Source organism: Neopelma chrysocephalum, unplaced genomic scaffold, assembly GCF_003984885.1.
Source record: "Neopelma chrysocephalum unplaced genomic scaffold, ASM398488v2 Primary Assembly neopelma1_133, whole genome shotgun sequence".
In the NCBI taxonomy this organism is placed as follows: domain Eukaryota; kingdom Metazoa; phylum Chordata; class Aves; order Passeriformes; family Pipridae; genus Neopelma; species Neopelma chrysocephalum.
In genome coordinates, this window is record NW_020897795.1 from 963,268 (window position 1) to 974,036 (window position 10,769).

The window sequence follows — 10,769 nt, forward strand, 5'->3', positions numbered from 1 at the left end:
GTGTCACCACCCTCACGTGCCTGGGCCACTCTCTGCTGTAGGCTGCCACATTGCCCCTCTGGACATAGAATCACAGAATCATAGAATCAACCAGGTTGGAAAAGACCTCTGAGATCATCAAGTCCAACCCTTGATCCAACACCGCTGTGGTTACTAGACCATGGCACTAAATGCCACATCCAGTCTCATCTTAAAACCTCCAGAGAGAGTGAATCCACCACTTCCCTGGACAGCCCATTCCAATGCCTGATTACCCTCTCTGTAAAGAATTTCTTCCTAATATCTAACCTAAACCTCCCCTGGCAGAGCTTAAGACCATGCCCTCTTGTCTCACTGAGAGCTGCCTGGGAGAAAAGACCAACCCCCACCTGGCTACAACCTCCTTTCAGGGAGTTGTAGAGAGTGAGGAGGTCTCCCCTGAGCCGCCTCTTCTCCAGGCTGAACAACCCCAGCTCTCTCAGCCTCTCCTCACAGGACTTGTATTCAAGTCCCTTCACCAGCCTCGTTGCTCTTCTCTGGACCTGCTCCTGCTCCTTCATAAACTGAGGGGCCCAGAACTGGACACAGTACTGAAGGTCTCAGCAGCTTTGCTTTACAGTGCATGCTCTCACCTGAAAGCAAACACAGGCTTGCACAGGGAGGCTGGCGGCAACTCTGGTGGCTAAAACCCAGGCAGATGTCCCTCCTCCTCCTGCTCCAGCTAGGAAGCATGTCCCTCCTGGCAGAGGGACAGAGCAGCCATCTGGGAGCAGTAACGCCTTAGATGTGTTGGCAGAGCCCCAGAGCTTGTCTGTCAGAGCCCATAGCTCAGATGAAGTTGTCCCTCTGTCCCTGCTGCTCCAACCAGCATCCCACCTAGTCTGCATCTTAACCAGGACAGGGAGCAAACACCTATCAAGAAGTTGCACCAGGGCAGTCACCTCCCTCCACACCAGAGAAAGGCAATGAAGTTGATGAAGGGTTTGGAGCACAAGTCAGATAAGGAGTAGCTGAGGGAGCTGGGATTGTTTACTCTGAAGAAGGGGAAGCTCAGGGGAACTCGATTAGTCTACAACTATCTGAAAGGAGGTTGTAGCCGGGGAGGGTTGCCTTTCCCCCCAGGCAACAAGTGATAGGACAAGAGGAAATGGCCTCAAGTTCCGACAGGGGGCGTTTAGATTGGATTTTAGGAGAAATTTCTTCGCTGGAAGGGTGGTCAGGCACTGGAATAGGCTGCCCAGGGATGTGGTGTAATTATCATCCCTGGAAGTGTTAAAAAAAACATGTAGATGTGGCACTAGGGGATGTGGTTTAGTGGTGGACTTGGCAGCGCTGTGTTCGTGGTTGGACTAGATGATCTTAGAGGTCTTTTCCAACCTTAACAATTCTATAATTCTATGATTCTATGTCCTCTCTGCCTTTCTCCAGATCCCACTGCCCCTTCCTTAACTGCATGGCATGGGGGGGTCCCAGACAGAGCACAACACCAGGAAGAGAGGATGTCGCCCAGCACCGTGATGGGAAACACTGCCCACTCCCACGGGTTTTGGATGTTACCTGCATGCCCCGACGGGCTCCCCGCTGGGCATCCTGGGGCTCCCCCAGAGGAGCCTGGAGGTGCCAGCCCACCTGTTCGCTGTTACGATGCGTGATGTTTGGTGTTTTCTGCCAAGCTTGAAGGCAAATGAACGACGGCTGGAGGACATGGAGGGGAGGTAGGGGCGCAGGGTTGAGGAGTAAGTGATTCCAAAAATGAACAGTGAAGGGTGTTTACTGCTCCAAGAGGACGGCGGGCAGAGGCAGCGACCCTCATCCCGCGTCCCGCTCCGTGTCTCTCCAGCAGGAGGCTCCCCCGCCTCGCGAATGCATCTCCAGCCTCGGGCGGGCAGCCGTGGGCGTGCGGCTGCCTCTCCCGCACCCCGGCGCCTCTGGCACCCACCCGGGACTGGCTTTATTTATTGAGTCAAATTAGTGAATATTTACTGTGTTAAACAAGTGAAAGGCCCCACTGGTGAGTTTTTATCTCCTCTCCCCCCCTGCGCACAGCCCGGGGTGCCTCCTCCGTGTCCATCGTATCCGTGGGTAAAAGCCCCCTCTGACCCCCTCAGCAGAGGTGAGGAAGCACAGAGGGTGTCCCCAAAGCAGCCCCTCCAGGCCCGGAGCAGCACAGCACCCTGCGGGATCGGGACCGAGGGCTGTGGATCACTAAATTAAAACGCTGCAATTATCCCTTGTCAGCCCCTTGGAAAGATCCTTTCTGGTCACCTAGGATATTTTAGTGGAAGCCCAGGAAATCTGTAGGTAGCACTGGGGTTGTGCCTGCTGGCGTGTGTGTCTTGCCCTGTAGCCAGCAGATTTTGTGGAGAGGAGCGGGACTGCTACCCCGGGTCATAGCCGGGGAAAACGAAGGAAAACCCAGCCAGGACGCCTGGTGGCAGTGGCTTTAGCAGCAGGTGAGCAACAGGACAGGGAAAAGAACAGGGCTGGCGACCAGCACTGCAGCCCCAATCACAGCCCGACCCCCTGGGTGAAGGAAATAGCACATTTTAGCTATACTATATAAAATAATGTTTTTAAAGCAAATTGGTTGTTCTGTTTGTGCATACACTTAAACCTTCCAAAAGAAGGGGATTTTGACATGGCTTTGGCTACGGATCAGTCTGTGCAGAAACAGACACCGCACGGGGAATTGTATTTAAATGGGAGTGGAATTTTGAGGTGGGTAAAATCCCAACTTAGAGCCTGATGGCCATTGTAGGGTGCTGGGTCTCACCTCCTATTCCAGCCTAAACATGAGAACCCTCCATCTGACACCTTTAACTGGACACAGTTCAACTAGATCTGCTTCGGTACCATTCATCAGCTCAGCCAGCATCCTCACCTCTCCAGGCTGTTTCATGCCCTCAAGGTACAACACAGGGTGGCGGTACAGCTTCAGGGTGTGAATTACTTCATCCCCCCAGCCCTGGTGTGCATTCATTCACCTGCAGAGAGGTGCTTGGCACCGGCTCTCTGCTCCCAGCAGCGCTCCCTGGGAGCAGGGAAGGTTGTTCACACCCAGGCAGCTCCGGAGGATCTCTGGGGAGGCAGGAGATGAGTTTTGCTTTCAGCCTGGCTTGAATGTGAGAGTCAGAGCAATAACCTGAGAAAGGAGAGTGCCTCTTGCTTGTTTACCCTTTGCTTGCTGTGCCTGGGAGCTTTGTTTGCCTTCTCTTTTTTGGAGCAAAAGGTCTCAGAGCTGGTCTGGGTGCTGTTCTTCGGGGTGTAAAGGACTTACCTGTGCTTTGACTGGTAGGAAAATGTACTTTTTCCCTGAAAATGGTTGTCCCTTGCTGGAGTGGTCTGCCCAGCTGTCCTAGTTTCAGCTGGGATAGAGTCAATTTTCTTCTTAGTAGCTGGTACAGTGCTGTGTTTTGGGTCTAGTATGAGAATAATGTTGATAACACACTGATGTGTTGGCTGTTGCTTACCCTAAGTTAAGGACTTTTCAGTGTCCTATGCTCTGCCAGTGAGGAAGTACCTAAAAAGCTTGGAGGGACAAGCTGGCCCAAACTGGTCAAAGGGATATTCCATACCATAAAACATCATGCACAGTATATAAACTGGGGGGATTTACCCAGAAAGGGGCCAGTCACTGCTTGGGGATGGGCTGGGTATTGGTCACTGCGTGGTGAGCAATTGTATCATACATCACTCGTTTTTCTTGATTTTTTTTTTAATATTGTCATTATTATTTCAATTTGTTTCAGTTCTTATCTCAACCCACAAGGGGTTCTTTTTTTTTTTTTCCTGATTCTCCTCCCCTCTCACTGGGGGTGGGGGGCAGCAAGAGAGCAGCTGTGTGGTACTTAGTTGCCAGCTGGGGTGAAACCATTTCACCATCTCATGGTCTAAAATGGTCCCTGAGTGCACTTGTTGCATTGATACCCAGGGATCCTTCACTTTCATTGGGTTTGCCTTGCATTCCTTGTTATTTAATAAAATGCCAAATTTTTTTACCCAAAATAAGTAGGGGTGGGGGGCTCCCTGGTGACTGGCTCCTTGTCAGGGTGAGGAAGGAGCATTACTTGAGCTGGGGTACTGCTTAACAGAGGCTTAGTTTGGGCAAATTCCTAACAGAGTGTGGAGTAAACCAATCAAGTGCATCCTCTGATAAAGGGCACAGAAACAGCAACGGCTGGGGAGGAGGGTGGTATTTACTGCCTGAATTCCACAGGTGTTTTGTCGGCTGCCAGATCCCATCAATGGTGAAGCAGCTTCACTCTGACCACAATAGTTTCTCTCCTTTGTTGAAGATGATAACCATTTGCAGTGGTGAGATCGTGTCCCTTGGGATGAAACCTGGCCAGCAAAGGAGCAAGGCAAATCCATGGTGCTGAATCTCACCCCTCAGGCATCAGAGATAATAAATAGAGCAATTCAGAAATGCATTTGACCATCTTGGGGATATGAAGTCTTGACTCCACACAAGTGACACATTAAATACAAACTGCATGTGGAGCATGAATATGATTTTGACTTTCTAGCAGAAGAATGTCAGCTTGTTTTGGTTTGCCCTTGGTTGTAATGCCAGAAACCTTCCTAAATACTGCTGTTCTTGCTGGTGTTAGAAAACATCATCTGTCTTGTTCATTCTTTAATTTGGATGGACATAGAGGTTGCCCCTGCCTTTTGGTTTGTAATGCTTGCTGATAGCCAGGGGGTCAAAAGTTTTTCCTATTTTTTTGGGTTTGGTTTTGTTTTTACTTTAAATACTTTACTGTAAATGTTGTCACCCTTTTTGCTCCTTTCTCACTACCCTTGTTACCCCCTTTCAAATGACTGTCCTCAGACACTGAACAGGGGATGCAGGAACTGCAGCTGTTCCAAGGATCTGATTGAGAGCTTGAATTAGTGTTTAAAGCTCAAACAGAATCCATGTTTCCATTTTTACTGTTCAGAAGGAGGTGGCACTGCTGACCTCTTTAAAAAAAATAAAAAGAAAGAAAGGGGAAAAAACCTTTTGAAAGCAACAGGTTGAAATACTTCCTTTTTTTTAAAATAAAGATTTCAGAGGGTTGGCTGGCTGGAGGAAGGATTAAGTGTTGTGCATGGTGGGTTGGGTGGGTGTGTTAAGGAAGAGGTGTTTGAGGGGTTTATTTTATGAAAACCATTGGAGCTGGGAATCGATTGTCTTGGACCATGGGTGCGAGGTGCAAGAGCATAAGCTGAGGCAGGGTTGTGTGGGAGGTGCTTTTGGGGACTTTCTTGCTGGAGGGATGGTGGTGGCCAAAGTAGAAAACCAGTAGCTCAGGCTGGGGCAGCATCTCAACAGGAGAGACCCACGGGACATTTCAAGTTTGATGGAGGATGAGGAGCAGGCAGCAGGAGCCAGACTGCTTGAAGTCTTGCTGGGTGCTTTTGTTTCCCACAGATGTAAGACATGACAATCAACAGATGGAGTCCCTTAAATTTCCAATCCTCTGTATAATTTTTCAGCCTCCAGACTCTTGGTCAGATCCAGTTTGCTGTTACAACCCCGCAGGCATTATTCCTGACTCCCATTCAGTGAGGTTGCAATCAGGTCTCCTGTTCTTTGGGTTATGCTTGTATTTCCTTTATTGCTCACTTCTGCAGAAGTCTTGAAGCTCAAAAGCATTTCCCCCCTTCCCTGCCTTTTCTCCATTATTCCTGTAATTCTTTGTGTTTACCTGACTTTAGTTTTTCACATGGCAGCAAATGGAAACATGGAAACAGCTACAAACAAGATATACCTTGAAGAAATGCCCCTTAAAAATAGCTATAATGGAGCCAGATATTTGAAAAATACCTGATATATGTATGATGTAGTTCAGCTTGCAAAGCAGAAGCAGTAAGGAAGAAAGAAAAGGATAGGAATGCACATGGCAGAGAAGTGATGATGTTGCATGTGAACTGACTGGGGAGGGGGAAGAGGCTGCTGAGTTGTGTGTCAGGAACAGTGTCTTGGATAAGGGGCAGATGCAGGAAGCCCAGGCAATGGAATGGTGGGTCAGCCTGCAGTAGCAGCAGAGCCATGTGCTCTTCTCAACAAGCCTTCACCCTCATGTATGTGAGGGACTCCAGGGTGATCCTGGGTGCATGTGCTCATGGGGCAGTTATGAAACAAAAATTAGGAAAGCTGCTTAGAAAATGTACCTGAATGGCTGTAGCTCTATGGTGCCCGTGTTAGCAAGGGATGCATCCCAGGAAGCTGCCCAGCTTCTTCCTTGTGCTGCAGAGGAATGACACCTCTGGGCCCAGAGCTGGTGATGCTGATGCTCCCACTGAAACTGGAAGGGAAGTCTCAACTCCTCCACACAGGTTCCTGAGGCTGCCACGTGGAACGGTTCATCTTCCTCTCCATTTCCCAGCACAAGAGAAAATGCCCCCACTGGTCAGTACTCCTGCTGCTGATGCACACATCTGGGAAACCAGATAAATACCCAAACCAATCCAACAGGGAGTGTCAGGAACTTCCCAGTGCCTTTTCCAGTCCCTTTTCCTTTTGCAGGGAGCAATCCCTTGAAAATATTTTAGGCAGTCCATGAAGGATAAGGGCAGGAGTCCTCCCTGCAGTGTCCCTCTGAGGCACCCTGGCTGTGACCTGGCAGCACATTGCTGGTCAAAGGCAGCCTGGCTGCTTTGCTGTATTTTGTAGTCTATTTTTCTTCTCTCCTTTTAGTGCAAGTTCTCAGCTGTTCATATTCTGATAACACAGGAGGAGCTATTTTCTGCAGCAACACCTTTCTATGCTGGCTGTGCTCAGGCAACTCTGGCCTGGTTTTTGTTCATCACAAAAAGGGCGCAGAAAAAGGTGATTCTCTGTTTGGGGTGTATATGAATGAATTTGAAGTATGGTGGGTTTTTTTGGTTTGGGATTTTTTTCCACAGAAAAGCTTTATTCATTAGCTGTGGAGAGTCTATAATCTCTCTATAGCTTGTATATACAGAAATTCGGGTCCTGTAGCCACCTGCCTCTCATGGTGATAGTTATCATTCACCTTCATTTATCACCTGCTGGTCTGCATGTTCAGAGCACCCACAAATCCAGGTTCCTGGGAAACATGATGGTGGTGAAGTTTGCCACACAGGGATGCAACACAAACCCACACTGGTGTTGGATGTTAGCAGGGGAAATAATTCATTGTGTATCAAGGGCTGTGCCTCTTGCAGCCCATCTTGGGGAGCTGAGGTGGGCAGAGGAGCCATGGCTGCCTTCAGAGCTGGCTGCTGGGGTGGGGCTGGAAATCACACTCGGGCTCATATTAGCTGGTGTTCTGTGTCTGCAGTACTTTGGGCACTTCTACTCAGTCCTCAGAAAACTGATATCTGCTATAAGAAGTACCCAGAGAGTCATAAATATTGTAGGATACAAAGCACTTTCTAACCCCATTAAAGATGGATATCAAAATGTGTGTTACTTTGTTTGTAGAGGAAGCTTAAGGGATGTGTAAAATACCATTGCAGAAAACAATCACGTAGTTATTTACTCCTGCCTGAGATAAAGGCATGGAACATGTGAAACCTAAAAGCAATGAAAGGAAATAACATAATGCAATATCCCATTGATCTGTGGGATTTGCTGCTGCTTAAGATGATGGCGCCACAAGTAATATTTGTAGTCATACTAACTAGAATAAAAATAATTATAGGATGGAAACAAACCAGAACACGAACTCCTTAGGCTTAAACTTTCTGCTGCTCACTTGTTGGCTGGTGGGGCCCAGGGGGTTCTGCTACCCCTGCATATTACTGCAGTGCCCAGTTACCGTGATATGAATGTTTTGTGTCTTGCTGTGGAGTCACTGGTAACATCTCCCCAGGCAGGCTGAGTGCCAGGCCCTCGGCTGATAGAAATCGATGTGGTGGTGCTGAGTTCGCAGACAGCCTGTCCCTGCCAAGGGCTCAGCTCAGCTCCCTCACAGCCCAGTGCCTTTAGGGAGCTCACACATGAGACAAAATCAGAATATGTCCAAGTAACAGGGTAAGAAACGAAGGAAAAGACTCCTTCTGCTAGGGGGACAAACAGCCTGGCATCCCAAAGCAAGCAAAGGAGCAAGGCACTGAGACCTGCATAGCACAAGGTAGCAGGGAAGGTGTGATGCAGTTGTAGGTAATCAGTAGCAGCATGGCAATAAGTAAATGATTAATTTTAATTCTGTTGTGTCACAGAGCTGCAGTTGAAAGCTGAGCAAGTGTGAGAGCTGGGGGACAGGTAAGGACAGGTAAGGATGACACATCAACCTTTCCCTAAGCACTATTCCTGTGTTCACTGTAACAGCTTAGTGTGGGTGGATGTCAGTACAATAGCTTTTATTCATTTTATCCTTTTTCAGAGTAAACAGAGGGTCAGGTCCTTCAGGAGCTGGGGGGGGGTGGGCTCCTGCCCTCACCACCCCTCCCAAGCTCCAAGGTACCACATCCAAGCTGGGTGCAGAGATGCCTCGCTGCCTGCTTGTGCTTGGGTCAGATCTGTACTTGAAGGCATTCATGCCAAGCAGTAACTAACTGCTTAGATGATTTCTTTCCAGTATGTAGCAGAGTTTCCATTACACTTCAAGCCAAATATACTTTTTGCTATTAGAAAGAGAAAAAAATTAAAAATAAAATGCAGTGACTGCAGGAACCAGGGTTTTTTTTTCATGGGAAGATTTGACTGCTTTTGACTTGCATTAAAGCTGATCGATGGGGGCTCAGGTTGCATCATCCTTCACAAGAGAAAACCAGCTCACAGGAATAGCTTCTTCCCCAGTGATGTGCTGCTTCAACAGGCAGGTCTTGGAGACCACACAGGGTCCCTGGACCCTACCAAACAGCCACTAATCAGGTCTGTGGGTCTTCTCTTCACAGTAACAACTTGTAGGGAGACCAGATGGGAGCTAAGACTTGTGCCATGGACTTTCATACAGGCAGGGAAACAGGGGCTTCAGTTAATTACCCATAGACCTGGCTATTGAAAAAAAAAGCCTCAAAATTTGTCTTCTGGGTTTTCAGCTGCATATCTGGTAGCAGGCACTCCCAAAGCTCTGGGATTTCTTCCACCAGCCCAATAATGATGGAAATGTTCCTGTGAGAGCCGGGTAAGACTATTTCCCTTGCAATTCCTAATATCCCACTACGTTGCCATAACACCTTGTTTTCCATGTTGACTTGCTTTTCTAAAGAGACCCCCAAAGGCAGGTGAACAAAATCCTTTGCCCTCTTTGACTCCCTTTCCCTCTCGTGTGATGCTTCAGCACAGCTTTGAATGAGGCTTTGGTATCATCCCACAGGGATTTTGCAGGCTCTGTTAGCGCAGTGTCTGAGTCATACTCTAAAAATAGCCAGGAAAATGTCAGCCCAGCCAAAGTCATTGGCTGATTAACAATGAAGTTTCATGATTCCAGCTACCTCCAGATACACTCCTCATCTTAACTATGTATCTGAGCTTTCTAAAAATAAAATAAATAAATATATAATAAATTATGAGTAGGGAGTTTAAAGAAAAAAAAACACCGAAACACGTTAGAGGTAGTGCAGAAACAGCTTTCCTTATCCTCCCCAGGAAGGTGTGTGATCAGGAAAGGGCTAGAGGGACTATCTGGCTGGAAATGCAGCTTGTCCCTTCTAGCAAGAAGAATGAAAAAGAAATTAAAAACTGGACAGGAATGAAAATGAAGCAAATCTTTGGTCCTTGAGGGCAATGTGGTACTGTGACTGCGGTCTCTGTGGAATTAGGAGATGGACTGAGGATAACCAGAAGCCAGGTTCTGGGACAAGGTGGAGGATCAGCCACGACGCCTGGACCATCTGTGGGAGCTTGCCAGGCAGAGGTGGGTGGAAAGCCTCTTTCTAGGAGGAGCTATGCTTGGCCAAGGGGGCAGGTCTGCTTCACCAAGTCTGATGCAGTTAAATGTCCCTCCAGCACCTGTGTGCAGTGTCATCCAGTGCCTGTGGATGAGCTGCCGGTCTCTGAGCTGTGGTTAGGCAAGGGAGCTTGGCCAGAGGTGCAAGAGAGAACACCCCAGTTCCAGAAACTGCTGCAAGGGTTGAGGGTGCACCTGAAAGAGTACCTGACAACAGTCCCGTCAAGAGCCTCGTGAAATAAATAAGATTAAACTAGTTCTCTCAAAGCTGATGTGGTGCCAAGTGCAGGGATTGTAACGCTGCAGCAGCACCTTGTAATGGCCACATGTCCCTTGGGCCAGACACACCAAATGGCTTGTACTGTGGTACTGGCAGGCTCTGGGAAAAGGAGCTGAAACACCTCATCTGGAGAAACAAGGGAATGAATTGACAATTTGACAACTGCTGCCAGATACTGAATGCTCTGCTGGGCTGAGTTACCTGTGCCTGTTAATTAATTCTGGAAGTCTTTGCTCCTTGTTGCTGATTTCTTACATGGGACTCAGCCAACAGCTGCTGCCCACATGGGCAATGGGAGAAAGAAGGGATGCTCAGACATGACCAAGCTGTTGGAAACAGCAAGGACAAGGGTGGTGATGCCAGCACCATCTCCAGTATCCAGTCTGCTTTGTGTGCCAGGGAGGGAGTGTTGTTTTGCTGCAGCTTTGGCAGTCCCTTCACCAGTACAGTGCCCAGGATAGCTACAGTGGGAGTCAGGACCAAAACAACATAAGTATGAATGAGCGCACTGCCCCTGCATATGGTCCTTAAGTCATCCATTCGAGTAAATGAGCTTTTCTATGAGTTTTTTCTGGCAGGGAGTATGTTAAGTTAAGTGAAAAGATGTCTTGCTAAGGTGAGTAGCTAAACAAAATTGCCATTAACGGCAAGGAAGGGAGAGGAAA